The sequence below is a fragment of the Pogona vitticeps genome, chromosome 5 (assembly GCF_051106095.1).
Source record: "Pogona vitticeps strain Pit_001003342236 chromosome 5, PviZW2.1, whole genome shotgun sequence".
NCBI classification, from domain to species: domain Eukaryota; kingdom Metazoa; phylum Chordata; class Lepidosauria; order Squamata; family Agamidae; genus Pogona; species Pogona vitticeps.
In genome coordinates, this window is record NC_135787.1 from 168,732,547 (window position 1) to 168,749,042 (window position 16,496).

Sequence of the window (16,496 nt, forward strand, 5' to 3'; positions counted from 1 at the left end):
TGTCTAATTAGAAAAAACCCAGAAATAATAAAAAAAAAACTATAGAACAAAACTTCATGGCCAATGCTTTTCTTATATTAGGATACAGTAACTCTAATCCCATGTTGGTAAACAGCATGACTTTGAGAATTCCTAATTGTCTATTGGTAAACAATGCATTAGATCACTAAACTTAATAAGAAGGTGAAAAATAACAATGCTGAGAATATTACAGAGAGGTATATGTCTATTTCAATTGAACCAGTTTTCAAATGATTTTTCTCTCCAAAGCCAATTGTTTTAGCAACACAAATGCAAATCTGTTGGCAACAGAAAGGATAAATTCACAATTGCTAAGTTTTTTAAAGGAGATAATAATGCAATATGCCTTTTTATGTGTTGGTTTTGAAGGCCATCTTGGTGCCTGCAGGGCACAAAACACATGCTGTGATTTAATAATAAATAATAATAATAATAAATAATAATAATAAAATAATTTATTGTCATTGTAAGTATATACACAGTATACCCATACAACGAAATTCACAGAGATTTCACTGAAAAGTAAGGAGTCTCAGATCCACTCTTGCTTCAATGTAGGATTTGAACTAGCAGTTCCAAGTAGGAATGTGTGATGTCCACAACATGAAATAATTTCCTTTTTAGTTCAAGGTCTCTCAAATCACTTGGATTTTCTCTTTTTAGGTTTGCAACAGTTTTGCAGAATGTCTTGACTGTTGGCAGGTTGGTCATTTAACTTGAGTAAATGTTACTATGAAGTAGCATAATAGACAATATAGTAGGAATTACTTCTGAGTAAGCATGTACAGAATTACATAGTTTTGCAGAACATCTGTAGGACACATGCATGCACAGTCACACAGTTGCTTTCTTTTTTAAAAATAATAATTCAGTTTTCCAATCTTAATTCAGTTACTATAAAAAAAGTAGTTAGTGTCCATGAATGCTACTGTTCTGTTTGTAATATTCCTAGAGGCTCAAAACATTTCATGCATTGACAGAGTAGAAATTAATGTTACTATGAGCAGAAACAGATGCTAGAAGTAGCTCATGATTTTAAAAAGGAATTCCTTAGCTGCTGAAAATGTCTGAGTACACAGCAGGTGCTTTTCTCATCTTGCAAGTTTGCCCGTGTTGTCTTATTGTTCTTCAGAATCTGAGACCAGGATTCATTTGAAGTCTGATTTCTCAAATATGAACATCAGCCTGAATTGTATCTTTCCAATACTGCCATGCTTTCAATTGTAATCATAATCTGTCTATAAAATCTCTTTCTGCTCTGTTTCTACTTGCTCCCATTCTGCTAGAGTGGAAGGATAATATAACACTAATTTAAATATTTATTTTATTTCATTTTCTTTCCATTATGCTTGGGAAAAATGAATATTATAAATAGGATCTAATTAGCAATTTGCTCCGAGCTTTCTGTTCTCCCAGGTTTGGTCACTGTCACTCACTTAATCTGTAGAGATTACTCTTCAATTGTCTGGGGAGACTTCAGTCATTTCTGTAACCTTTTTTATTCCACCTCATTTAAACACCATGCCTAATTTCTAGAGTTAAATGTCTAGTAAGTTTAAGATTATGGATTTTTAATATGAGTTAAGAGGACCTTTCATTTGTACTAGACTACACAATTCCTCAATGATTTCCATCTTTACAGTAGAAGTTATCCTCATTCAAGTTCACAATTTTGACAGAGGTTAAGAAAGTTACTTAAACACATTTGGAAAAAAACACTGACTGATTTTTTTAATGACTATTATTAGCATCCAAGCAGAATTTAGCCTTAAGTCCTTGGTTAGCAATAACACTGAACATTTTTAAGGTATATATATATTATCCCCTCTGCTGCAGATGTGCGGAGGAGAGAGAGAGAAAAAGGAGAGTCATTCAGGATGCAAGACCATGGCAGAATGATGCTTGAACAGAAAACCTTCCTGTCACACCTCTGTCCATTAACTGTTACAAAGCAGCAGCGTTCCTCGTGTAAAATCAAGATGTTCCCTGAGCATGATCTTAAATTTTGTCAGCAGTTGTTTTTGTCTCCACACCTCTCCCCCTAACTGGTAAGGAGCTATCATGAAATGTTTTGAGCCTCTAGTGATGTTTCTGAATAAGGGATGGAAAGAACACTCATTAAACTCCATGTTCACATTGATTCAGGGTGAGTCAACAGGACAAGACCCCTGAACAAGAAATGTGAAAGCTCCATGAGAGTCCTTGCCTTCAGCCAAGAGCAAAGAAAAGAGCTCTCCCCCTGTCTCTATTATTTATGGAAAATACTTCTAGCATCCTTAACTTTTGAGAAGCAGAGAGAGAGAGAGAGAGAGAGTACAGAAGGATGGAACAATGATCAAGATACATACAATCAAGCGTTTCAATCTCTTAAACAAAGCAAATCACCCTAGTTTGGGGCAATCAGTGCAACTGTTTAGTTTTGCTCAAGAAAGGGCAAGAAATTCACAATTTTGCAGCTAGAGTGCCCCCCCCTTTTTTTGCAAAATATCTCACAATGCTTTGTGGGTATTACCAGAAAAAAAAACCTTGCCATCATCACCAGTAAGAAGAATGTTGCTCTCCCTCATCTTTGTGCATATGGAGGAGACAAGCAAGGACTTCCCTCTTTATTTATTATTCACTCCTAAAAGCATACATTTGGAAATTAAAATAACAGAGAGGAGACAATTCCATTTATTTATTTATTAAAATTATAAGCCACCCATCTAGACAATGTCTACTCCGGGCGGCTCACAGCAATTAGATTTAAAACAATTTTGTTTTAACTAATTAGTTTTAAACAATTTAAAACAATTTGAGCTTCATTATCAATATTCATACATTTTTCTTTCTGAAGATACAGACTTGTAATTCTCATGAGCTTGTATCATGGAAGAAACCAAAGCAATCTCAGGCTTTCAATGCATAATTCTTTAAAATCTGGTTCAAACCCTTGTGCATTCAACACACACAAGGGGGTGCTGATCAGTACTGAGCCTTTCCCAGAAAAAGAATGATCTAGGAAGCTGTAACTGCCACACTATTCTACATATTCCCCCAGAAAGTCAATGCACTTGTGGCATCTGTCCTGCAGCTTCTTAAGTCCCTACAACTGCTGGTGCAACCTCTCATTTGCAGCATTAGTTGCCTCCAGAACACTCCCAAATTGTTTTCTTTTTAGGTGTTTTTTGAGTTTGGGGAACAGGTACTAGTCAGAAGAGCCAGGTCAGGAGAATAGGATGGATGGGGCATCACTTGAAAGCCTAAGGAGGTTAGTTTTTGTCATTGTTTCACCTGCAGTGTATGACAAGGTGTTGTCATGCAAGAGGATGACACCTTTGGAGAGCTTTCCTCAACATTTTTCCTTGATGTTTTGCCTCAATTTCATCAATAAAGTACAGTGATATTTTGCATTGGTGGTTGAACCCTGTCGGAGGTAGTCCACCAGCAGAACTCCTTTCTTATCCCAAAAAACTGTTGCCAATGGCTTCTGCACCAACCTTTGCACTCATAATTTCTTCGGCCTGGGGGCCGAAGAAGTGCCTCCATTCCTTAGACTGTTCCTTTGTCTCAGGATCAAAACAGTAGATCCATGTCTCATCACCAGTTACCAGTTTGCCCAGGAAATCTGACTCATTTCTTGCAAAAAGTTCCAAAACAGTCACTGATGATTCCACACATTTCCTCTTTTGTTTGGTTGTCAAAAGTTTGGGGATCCACTTTGCTGCTAGCTTTCTCATTTCCAAGTCGTTGTGGCTAATGGCACCAACTCTCTCACGTTATATTCTCAGATACATAGCAGTACTTTTATACTGCGATACTGATATTCGAGGGTCCTCCATGATCATGTCATGGATGGCTTTCACATTTGCAGGCACAGAGATAGAAACAGGTCTTCCACTGGGTTTCTCACTTTCAACACCGAAATGGCCAGTTTTAAAATTGACAACCCAACATTTAACTGTTGCATATGAAGGCCCACTGTCACCTATAGTTTGTGACATTTCATCATGGATCTGCTTTGCACCTTTTCCTTGGCAAAAAAAGAACTTGATTATGGTCCTATGCTCTTCCACATTGAACTTTTCTGGAGGTGCTGCCATGTTCACTTTGGATCTGAACATGAAAGATAAGTTAAAATTATAGGTAGTTAATTTTTGCACTTTTGAATACAGACAAATTGGCCAATACACTTTGCAATTTATATCTTCCTAGCTCAATTTTTTTCTGGGAAAGGCTCAATACTTATCAGCACGCCCTCGTATATGGCAACCAGGCACAGTTCTGCTTTTGCTGAGAATATCTCTACTCATTTTGAATTGCGCAAATGAGCATTTGATTTCAATACATTTCTGAAGAATTTATGCCTTTTCATATCAGATATTTAAGATGCAAAGAACCTAAAAATACCCCACACTGGAGCCTACCTGAGCTAAACAGTAAGATCATTTCACATGATCAGCACTACAACACGCAATTGTCTCTTTCACACCATGGGCAAATGAAGTTTACAAGTCTGCAGTGTGTTGAGCAGGTATCTGGAAGTTGAGTCATGGCAACTGGACTCCTTTCTTGTTAGGTTTAAACATTTCACTACTCAACTTGGAGGATATATCAGGAGTCTCCTACCAACTCTCTTGAGACTGAAGAAGCTAGTTGGATGAGTAGTGAAACGTTTCAGCCTAATAAGAAAGAAGTCCAGTTGCCATGACTCAACTTCCAGATAATCTTACCTGGATGACTGAGAATCTTCACAGATATTTTGTCTGTTGTTTTGTTTCCACCACAGTTGCAAAAATGAATAAACTTTTTGTCTTAAACAAAAACAACAACAAAAACCTTTCCAGGATAAAACAAGACAATTTAAAAAAAAAAAAAAAGGAGCAGGGATGTTATGAGAATAGCTATAAATTGAAGTCTGGATCCTGCCCTTCTCTATTATAAGTAAAGCCACGACCAGATATATTGGGAGTTCTCCAGTTTCCTTACAAACAAAAGTGGAAAAAGCTGTGTTAGCACACATATAAATTCCAAAATCCATCCTGAGATGATGTCTTTATTAGGCCAGCCAAAAGGGCATTTAAAAAGAAATGAAAAAACATGCAAGCTTTCAAAACTGTTATCTCTACATCAGGGAAGATGTTAAAATTAAACGAAGAGGAAGTGAAAGAGCGACATATTCTTTTGCCATCACATCCTGAAGCAACAAGGATTGAGAATCCAGCCTCCTCTTTTCCCTTCCACTCTCCTTGTTTACTTTTAAGCAAAGTAAAATCCCTTTCTTTATGAAGGGATAGTAGTCTTGAAATCTTTTACACTTTTTGTACCTTCCAACATCCTTCCATGCTTCTTTTCCTTGGCCTAACAAAAGTACCAATCTGAATAAGAATTTCTGAATTTCAGTTTCCTGTTTCCCATTCCATTGGAAGATCATTCCCAGGCAATACTCTCCTAGAAATCTCAAGGAATATAATGTAACAAGCATGGGATGTTAAAAATTCCCAGGTGAAGCACTTCACACATATATCAGTTTGGAAAAGTTGCTTTCTGTAGTACTGCCCCCGGGATCCCCAACCAGCCTGGCTAGTAGTGATAATGCTGGCTTGAAGATTCAGGATGTTGTGATTAAAATATATATTTTTTCTAAGCTTGACTCTACAGGAAAAACATAGCTGTATATCAAACACCTGATGTGTGCCAGAGCATCTAAAACTTCAGATCAGTTTAAAAGCTTATCTGAAGAGTGAAAATGTACAGCGCATGCAAACTGGCAGTGGAATTAAGGTGACTCACAAAGGAAAGATGATTCCAGAGGTCATATTAAAAGATATTCCAAATTGCAAATAGGATAAGGCTTATTCATCTAAATTCTAGACATTATTGGTGTCCAAGAAGGAAGTTTCTCATGTTCCAAATCATATAGCTTTCTGATCAAAAACTGCTATTTGTTCATTCATTTGTTTATACGTTTATAGTCTACCCTACAGCACAGGATCAGATTTGTCTCACACTGCCAAACACAGATACCAAAAATAATTTTGACTGTAGGCCTGCATGTCAATCCCTTTGCTAAGATGCAATGTTATCATATTGTGTGGTTCAGCCACACTGGGGACTTGAGCCTTCAAGCTGAGAAGTTTTGCAAGATGGTCAAGTTTCTTGAACTGACAAATGTGAGAGTTGAAATAGGGATCAATTTGAAAGCAAATGAATTATTTGCTATGTTGGTCTACATGGCCTGGTTCGATTGATGTGCTCCCTCTAGAACCGCAAACCCACGATAATCAAGAAGCTGAGCCCTTGACTGATGAGGAGGAGGAAATCTGTTTGGCAGGAGAAGAGGAGACAAGATGCCATGGCTGGTCAACACAACAGGAAACATCAGACAAGTATGGTGGACTTTTATGTCATCCTTCCTCTTGTACACATACCTCTACTTTTCCAAACTAATTTTCAGGAGCTTGATTCTCTAGATGGCTTCCTTGGCAGTTGGAATTCCCAGCAGTCATTGCATTTGAATGTCTCTAGATTGAGTAGCAAGTACTTGCATGCTATTAGTAGTGGGGAGGGGTGGGGGATGCATTGTGGAAAAATGCAAGTAGTTCTGCCAATCTAGTCCTGAGGACAACAGAGACTTGCAAAGAACATCAGAGGTGTGTGTGACATGTTTAAAGTTTTTAATTGACAAATGAGAGAGCAAAGAAGACCTTGAGACAATAAATCTGTTGCAAAAATGGGGCAGTGGGAAAAGAAGTATGCACTAGGGATGGGGAGAATTTTGTGTGGTCCCATTTTTAAATGAACTTACTTGATGCTCACTTTCTACATTTATGCAATATCAGATTGCACATTGTGACTTAAGTGTAATGTTAGGGCTAATTAGAACAGACCTATTGAATCAGTGGTAAATCAATATTTATGTATGCCCACTGATTCAGTCAGTCTGCTCTAGCTGACTTAAAATTGGGCCTTTGAATGTTTGTATAGTTCTCGGTACAAAATGTTCTTACACAAACACCTCTATTAGGGAAAGGTCTGTGTAGAAATGAATGAACATTTTGTGCTCTGTGTTTAAATTGAAAACCCAAGACAGAAACTAGATAGAACAGACTTGTGACTAAAGGCAGGTGAAATAGATTTGTGTCAGAAATAAGCAATTCATCCCTTCCATGATTCTTAGCAACGTTATTTAAAAAGGGACTTTATTTGCATATCCTGCTTGGAAACTATCACTCTTCTCTTTTACTACAGCAGCTACTTAATAAACAATAGAAGGGCATTAAGGTAGAATTTCTCAGTGGGTTCAGGAGATTCAATAAGTGTACATTAAACGTTTCCACTAACTCTAAACTTAAACCCGCCTACCAAACAGTGATAAACCCCACTCTTATCATACTGGATTTCTGGCAGAGTCACTAGAGCTCACTAAATGGAAGAGACAGGATTTCTAACCAAGCTGGTGAGAGTTAAGAAAAAGATGTGTATAGCTTTCAGTTTCCCATCCTCAAAAGGAAACTGCAAGCTTTGGAGTCTTGTGTTCCCAAAATGATATGCCGTTAAGCAGGGACAGGGATTCACAAGCTGAAACTCGCTGTACAGTTGGACTCAACTCACACTGCAACTCGACTTGGGTCTTTAAAAAAAAAGACTCGAGACTTGACTTGTGACTTCGAACCATTTTTCCAAGTCACATTCTGAGTCCCTATTAGGTATGGGTCTGCCTGCCCCTGCCCGCCCTGCCCTCCTTGAATGCAGCAGGCCTAGCTTCCCTTCCAAAAGCCAGTTGGTGTCTCTGCAAATGCACCCCCTGCCCAGCTGATAGACCAGTGCATGGGCATGCACAGGCTCAACTTCCCTTCCAGGCCCTCTGCGTATGCCCTGTCCCATCCGAGTCCTTGCATCAGATCCCAAGGCCCAAGTTGTTTGCCCCAGGGGGCAGAGCAAACAACTCGAGACTCTGGCCTGAGGACTTGGACTTGAGACCCGGCCCTGAAGACTTGAGACTTGGACCCAGGACTCGAGCCTGAAAGACTTACCAACATCCCTGCAGTTAAATGTTTCAGACTTAGAACATATACATTAGGAAAAAAATGAATACAAACATGTCTTAATCAATGAGAAAATGTTTAAAAATTGATACAGTAAGATAAAGCTGAGCAAAATTGCGTATATTGGTGAAAACACATATACTTGGTTTTTTTTTACTGTTAGCCACCCATATTTATTTATTTATTATTTTTTTATTTGGCTTTTATACTACCCATTTACTCTGGGTGGTTTATAGTCCAAAAAGCAATAAAATTTAAAACAGCAATTAAAAAAAAAACCTAAAACAAGCAAATATGCCATAATGGTGCCTGGTCACTAGATGGGCTGGATAGAAATAAATAAACAAACAAACAAACAAACAAACAAATACAACCAGAGTGCACAAGAATCTGCACATAAGAAAGGAGGTGCAGGCCTATGTCATGTTGAAGAGTTTGGACAAGACAAGAAAGATGGAGAGATCCCAAGAAATGTAATGAAAATGAATAGAACAGGTTTTAAAAATCTCATGTAACAAACAGGTCATGCAAAACCTACAGCTAGCCCTGAATGAAGTAAGTGGAATTTAATGATAGTTTTCTGTCTGGCCTGTAGTGTACCTTTGAGGGGAGGAATGCGTTGTTGCAATATGCCTGTAAAAAGGTCTTGCTGATTATAACGTTAAGCTAATGCATATGTTTATTGCTATTCGTTCTGATCTGCTATTATTTACCATTAGTAATTTTATTATTAGTGCTACTACTTCTGTCTGCTCCTTGTTTAAATATTGAAAGCAGGCTAGGCAGAAAGAACTGAAACCATAAATATCACAGGCTGAGTGCAAAGTAGGGTATAATTACAGTTTCTAATAAAATCATATTTATTTATTTCTGACTTATTTGGATTCCAGTTTCCAACTGATGAAAAAAAAAATCAGTTTATCCCTGTTATATCTAAGAATCCATGTATTTTCAAACATGGCTTTTTAAGATAAATTAGGCTTGACACCTTCTTTTTACCTCATCTTCGGCATTCTAACTGTTAGGCAGATGCAGCATGCTCTTCCTCTCCTAGGAAATTGCTTTACCTGTTGGATTTTGGCAGTGCAGAAAGGGACAGTTAAATTCTTTATAATGATAGTTTACCAAAATTTACATACATAAGATTCAAGATGGCAAGAACTATAGATTTAAGCATTTAAAACTGAAAGGAAACAAAATGGTCAGATTTTCCATTATTTAGTAGCGATCCCCTAATTTTTTCTTTTACCATCAAGGAAACTCAAACATTCCCTGGAGATTACATTCTTAGCTATGTTTCTCTTCCTTCAACATCATTAATTTGTTTCAGTAAACCATCATCCACATGCTTTCTTAGGGATCATGGTCTGCAGTAGATCTCAGTGGTGTTCTTATATCCTCTGCCACAGATTTTTCTTTCTCCTTTTCTTCTCCACTTATTCTTCAAACAATCTCCACAGGGCTCGACTGTCCAGTCTCTTAAATTTCTATGCATAAATGTACCTAATGGTACTCCCTATTAATTTTCTTGGCAGTTATTATTTTGTAACTTTTTGTAACTTTCAAGAGCAACATTCCAGTTGTGATAGTCATTAAATCAGCTTACACCTTTCCTGCTCGTATCTTATTGTGGGGTTTAAGAAGTATATGCCAACTTTGTCAATTTCTCCTACAGCATCAGAGGTTCTGTGTTTGGTGCTTATATTTGCAGTATAGGTTGGTTGTCTCCCTCCCCTGCAGTGATGGCTCTTAATCATTATTTCTAAATTAGAAACAGGGTTTCTTTATAGAAGGGTGTCAGGAGGTTTCTAGCCCAGAGGTATCTACCCCTCAAATTCCTAGCTTCTCCAGAAAGCCTCAGGATCAAGCCCCAATGCATAAGACATTTGTATTACTGGCCCCAGTCTTTCCATCACTAGGAGCTCTCCATGGTGCTGTTCTATTCCTACCTTTACAAGGAAACCTTCTTCTTGTTGTTACATGGTGATCCTATGAATAAATAATCTCCAGAATGTCCATCCTCAACAGTACTGCTCATTTCTTGTAAATTCAAGCATATAGCTTCCTTTACGGAGTCAATCCACCTTATATTTGGTCTTCCTCTTTTTCTGTTGCTTCCAAACTTTCCCAGCATTATTGTCTTTCCAGAGAATCTTGCCTTCTCATGATGTGCCCAAAGTAGAAGAGATTTAGTTTCATTGTTTCTGCTTCCAGAGATAGTTTAAGATTGATTTTCTCTAGGACCCACTGGTTTGTCTCCCTTGCAGTGCAGGGTATCTGCAAGGCTCTCCTTCAGCGCCATATTTCAGATGAATCATTTTTTTCCTGTCAGCTTTTTTAATGTCCAGGAGTCACAATTGTACATAGTGTTTGGGAATACAATCATGTGGATTATATGGGCCTTGGTCTCCGGTGACACATCCTTATGCTTGATAATCTTTTGTTCTTGACAAATCCATGCTGGTTTCTAGTTCTTCGTGCAGTGGTTTACCATTGCCACCTTCTGCGCAGTACTAACAAAAGTTAGTTTGTGTGTCATCGCCATTGTCTTCTCTGCCAGTGTCACCATCAGCTGCTACCACTGATGCCCAGTAGCTGTTGCCCCCATCGCTACTAGAACTATCCATTCTCTTCTGCTAATGTGGCCGTTATCCTTGAAGAAGGTGGATGCACCTTCATCTTATGTCTCAGATGTGACAATTCTGCCTTGGGTGAGCCTTTTAGGAGTCCAGGCTTGTAACCAAGTCTGGTGTCCTCAAGGCATGGCTCTCAGCTTCAATGACACACTCAAACACCTTCACCACATTAAGGTGTGCATCCAAAAAATGGAAACCTGTTGGTCAAAATCCCACTGCACTTTACTTGCACCAAGACTTATCGAGAATGATATCAACAATGGAGACCTTGTAGCATAAATAATTCTTCACAATACATGGGCTTGCTGGTTGAAACAAAACAATTTTGTGGAGGAAATGGTAAAAAACTCATAATAACTCAAAGGGACTTACAATATAAAACTACAATATTAGATGATGCTACATCTCATAAAGGTATCTAATATAAGAGCCATGCAGGAAAAAAATGATTGATTTCATTCAAAATAGATCTGAAAAGTCTCCCTACTTCACCATCCACACCCACCTCTCCCAACTTTTGTCAGTAATTTAAAAATCCAGTTAACCTAATCAGATTGTCTGTCTCTCATTCTGGGTTCCAGAACAATTGGATTTTCAGCTCAACGCAGCACAATTACACGATGTCTAATTGCCATCTCTTTTTATACATTCTTTTTGCCTTGGGACACAGATGGCTAATTTGGTACCTACAGCTGATGTGAATGGAACTGAAAAGGAGCTATCACATCTTCTCATTTCATTGTTCATTTTTAGTTTCTGCATCTAGCCAGCTCAACCCTATATTCTGCTTAATATGAAAATGTGCCACACAGCTGATGCATTAATGAGAGAGTCAATTTTTATATCATTGCCCTCCTTTTCCTATGGAACACTGTTATCCTTGAGTGCTTGTGAAGTCCCTTGTCTCACAAATTGAAAAAGTGTGGGGCTTCCAGATGTTAGTGGACCAAACCCCCCCCCCCCAAAATCCCATACAATCTGCTATGCTGGAAAAAGTAGATGGCAATTGAAGCTGAACAACATCTGAAGGGCCACACTTTGCCCTCCTGCCCTATACTGTTCCCTGAGAGCAGTTTTCTTTTTTCCCTTTTCAGTTTGAAGCCCTGTGGTGCAGTGGTTAAACTGCAGTACTGCAGTCAAGACTCAGCCTGTGACCTGATTTCAGTCTCAGCAGGCTTGGGGTTGACTTAGCCTTCCATCCTTCTGAGGTCAGTAAATTTGGTGTCCAGCTCATGGGGGGGGGGGGAGTGGCAATGTACAGGCTTCATAATTACATTGTAAACCACTCAGAGGGTGTTTTAAGCACTATGGGATGCTATATAAGCAGCACACTTGGCTTTTGCTTTATTTTGTCACAGTTCCATAGGAGGAGGAGTTTGAAAATGGGTGAAGACTTTTTGGGACCTGTCATGCAGGTCTTGATCCTGAAAAGACAGAGTTGCTTGTGACAAATAGATGCTAATTAAAAGCTTCCTTTGCTGATTTTGAAGTACACATGACTTTGTTGCATTATGTATGAGTCACATGTAGAGATGGGGGTATGCATTCAGAGTTCAGGTGGAGATAACAAGGGTCCAGGTCCTTGAGGCCAGACCATCCATTCACTGTTTCACTGCCGCCGCGGGCTCCATGCTCCTTTCCTATCACTCTGGAGTTCATGGTGGATTAGCCACTCTTTGACCTGGCAGAGAGGCTCATCATCCCACCTCCTGCCAGGAATGGCTAATGCACCACAAGCTCTGGAGTCATAGGAAGGGAGTGTGGAGCCCATAACAGTGGCAGAGCAGTGAGTGATCACTCCAGGGGACCAGACCCTCATTATCTCTACTTGTGGGGGGTATTTGTATTCATATACGAATACGCCCATCTCTAGTCACATGCATCTTGAAATCATCTGTAATTAGCAGTAAGTTACCTTTAATCTGCTGCAATGAGCTGCCATTTCTGATGTCATCACCATCACACACATGGCACTGCACAACAGGATTTCAGCCAATATATAGCAGCCTGGGTCTATCCAGCGTGGTGTTTTGGACCGAATTCAGATGAGGACTCAGGAGGCCAGGGTTCAAATCTCTGTTCAGCTATCCAAACTGAGTCAGGATAGTGTGGCAATGGTAAACCACTTCTTAAACAACTCACTTATTCTGAAACTAGATGTGGGAGCTTCATATTCAGCCTTCCAGCACAGGTATCTGGGCGATCCTTTCCTGCCCTCCAGAACCAGCCCAGTCCACTTACCAGCCTCCTCGGTGCACATCCACCAGGTGGCAGCAACACTGAGCCAATTGTGCTCATGGACCGGTTGGTGCTGCTTCGCCTCTGAAGACAAGTGCCCCTGCTCAGCTGCTGACCAATTAACTGAGGGGAGAAGCAGTGAAGCACCAGCAATGATTGGTGAAATGTTGCTGCTGCTGGCCACATGTACACCACGGAGCCCAGTAAGTGGACCGGACTGGTTCTGGGAGGCAGGGAAGGACCACTGGCCACCTGTGCTGGAAGCCTTCATTTTCATCTCCCCCTGTACATGAATCTGAAGCTCCCGTGTCTACCTGAAACCTCTATTAGAGTTGCTGTAAGTTTATTTGATGGAATGTAATACATCTGTCTGGTTACCCTACTGCAGCATTTCAAAATGTTCATGAAACCATTGAGGGAGATCTTGATTCAAGGATAGGCCTGAGATGTTACCCCTTTGTAGACAGCATCAAGCAGTCCTACTCTCTTTCTTTAAATACAGATGGGACACTTATATTCTGAATCAGTTGCTTGGACAGGGTAACAGACTAGATCAAGTAAGACAGAGATAATTGTGAGCAGTTCACCTGTCTTGTTAATGTTCCAAATGGGGTTGCACATCTCAAAGTTGGGGTGCCAGTATCTAAAGGCCCATGGGCCACTCATGCCCATGGATGCCCATGGAGGGCCATATCCACCCCCACCTCCCCCAAAAATAATTCTTACAAAAACTGGGGGCAGCTTAGCTGAAAAGTGTTCCCCACACTCTCTAGTGGCCCCATAAATATATGATGACCCCTCTAAACATAGCAGCATAGTTCTCAAGTCCCTCAGAGGACACCAGGAGACATTCTGAGCCCCCACTATACCCAGACACCATATGTAATAAGCTGGGTTGGCTGGGGACAATGCAAGGGTTCCCTCTCACTTTTTGGCCTATAGTCAAATACATCTAGAGAGCAGAAGGCTGGGGATGGCTATTCTAATTATTATAAAGGGCTGCCACCTGAAAGGTAGATCAAATCCTATGAAATGTTTCTCCCAGTTTTGGCTAACCATTTCAGAAACATTAAGCTCAGGAGCATTATCATGCCTTTTTCTTCCACTACCACCAACCTCTTCAATAATTTTTATTCATTGCTTTGAAGAGGGCACTCCTTTTCTTCCTTCTTTTTTTTAAATTTAGTTAGTAGATCTCTTTTTGTTCCTGTTGTGACACCCATGGAATGCTGTGATAGATTAAACCCAGACTGTCAATTAATTCCTAAACAGGCTTAATTTAATTTTCCTTTTCACATAAACCCAATTTACCTCCATGGAGGTGTGACACGTCTGATTAGACACAGAGAGGTTCGGAAGAAGACAGATCGGGGAGGGGGGGCACTCTATATGCTATTTGATAAGATATCAAAGCTAATCGAGCTACTCATTACTTTGCGAGTCATTCAAAAGGCTCCTCAATTTCCAATGTCCCTCTTCAACTCTTTAATTAGACAGATAATCATGCTGGATTCTGGTGGAGGAGGAAGGTTAAAGGTCAGACCTTTTTAAAAAAATAATAAAAATGGAATTGGAGAAATGAGAAAAATCTAGTGAAGATAAATAAGTCCTCGATGTGCTGCTTTCCTCAGCACTGAGATACTTAGCACTCCGATCTAAGGTGCCCTGCTTGTGAGAGGGCAACTGTGGCTAAGCTGGGTGTCTGTGGCAGGCTGGCATCGTTGTTTGCTGCACACATGCTTTAAAGACATAACACTGGATCAGAAGTGTGAGCTTTCAGATAGGTCTGAGGACAAGGCTAAAGTGTAATTGGGAGTAGAAGACAAGCTATTCTGTCATCCTGAAAAATGCACTGCGGCTGCCAGTGAACTTTGAAGCTGGATTCAAAGTGCCGTCATTAACCTTTAAAACTCTTCACAGCCTAGAACCAAGCACATGCCTCACAGGCTGTCACCAGCTTTCTACCTCCACCCCCTCTCTCCTTTTCTCTGGATGAGCTATAAGGTCCTCAGCATGGAGCTGGGTCCAAGTTTCGCAACTAGGTCTGGGGAGGCCGGAGCCTCCATGCAAGGAGCCTTTAATTTCATGAATAATTTTAAGTTCTTCCTAACTGAGCTTTGGATAAAGTTACAAGACCTTTGTAAGAAGACCATAAGTTGGACTTGGGAGCAAGATTTCCTTCTTATTTGTGTACTCCAGCAGCTGGCACTGAGAGGTGTACTGCCTCCCATATTAGTGGTAAAGACTGTTCACTGTATTTTGCAGAATGCTCAAACACCCATTGGATCTAAGCTATTCTCATGCTCCCATGGTAGCTACAGGTCATAACATGGCACCTCCAATATTCCCTCATGTGGAATCTTGCATCATCATCATCATCATCATCATCATCATCATCATCATATTGTACCACTGAATCGATTCTGACTTACGGTAACCCTATTCAGGCTTTTCTAGGTAGTTCCCAGATACAGTTTACCATTTCCTAGGAGAATTCTTTATGGTTCTTTGAGGATTTTTTCATGCTTTGTTAAGGCTGAAGGGATTTGTATCCCAGCAACATCTGGGAAGGGCTGCAGGTTGCCCACCCATAGTGCAGAGGGAGACGGCCTGATGCACTTCTACCAGGAATCCATTCCATAAACGGTGGGGCATGACTGAGTAACAGTTCTCTTTGCCTCTCTTGGAATGGCAACCCAAAGAAGCAAAGGGTGGTACAGGCTGATGTTCTGAGGGAAAGACACACCAACAAATAATGAGTCCTCCGACTGTTAAAAAAGTTATATAAGCTAGAACTAGAACTTTGAACCTGGCCTATATATGTTCTCAAGGAATTTTTCAAAACACACTTTGCTTTCCAGATAATTTACTAGCAATACCCCATAGCATGATTTGCTTTCTACAATGCCCAGAGTAGAAAACGGAAACAGCTTCATATTTCGAAAAACTTATCTGTTTTTCTGTCGTCACTACAAGATTTGAAAATAGTAGAGACAGAATAGCAAGAACAACCGATATTTAATAATGGTGCCATTGAAGACTGACAGTATGGATTGATCTGAAGCCGCATGTAGTTCACGCCATTTAGTAGACCCACAAGATGAACTTAGCAATTTCTGCTGCTTGTTGGAATAAACATTTACATATTCCTCAAGAGCCATCTTTCCATCTTATCAATTTGGACTATAAATGCCTCCATACTAATGTATTTGCTCTGTGTTGAAAATTATTGTCCATTTTCTCCAGAAGATTGCATGTTAAATCTTTTCTATATGCTTGAGCAGTATATTGCACACCATGTTTATGTGCAACAGCCAGGGTTGAGTTCTGAAAGCTTTTCCATAGTTGAAGTAAACATCTCTCATTTTGACTTCATGGTAGGATTATGTAATGGAATTTTAACAAAGCAGTGAGTTATGGAATGCCATGGAATCCCTAGTGGTTTTACATACCATGGGACTGTTTTGTGAGACATGAAAGTGAATGCATATTTTTCTGCTCGTTGCCCCAAAGTGACACACTCATCATGCCAGAAAGTTAGGGGGGAGTATGTCCTTATAGCTCTTTACAAAGC

At 39.9% G+C, this 16,496-nt stretch overlaps 1 long non-coding RNA gene across 1 annotated transcript in view; it reads right to left on the minus strand.

The window, feature by feature from the left end:
* Positions 1-16,496, minus strand: part of LOC144583107 (uncharacterized) — a 38,957-nt gene continuing 22,461 nt past the window's right edge. Inside the window, exon 2 of the long non-coding RNA XR_013536703.1 lies at positions 1-16,496. This exon is cut by the window's right edge and continues 20,338 nt beyond it. This is a non-coding gene — a long non-coding RNA (uncharacterized LOC144583107).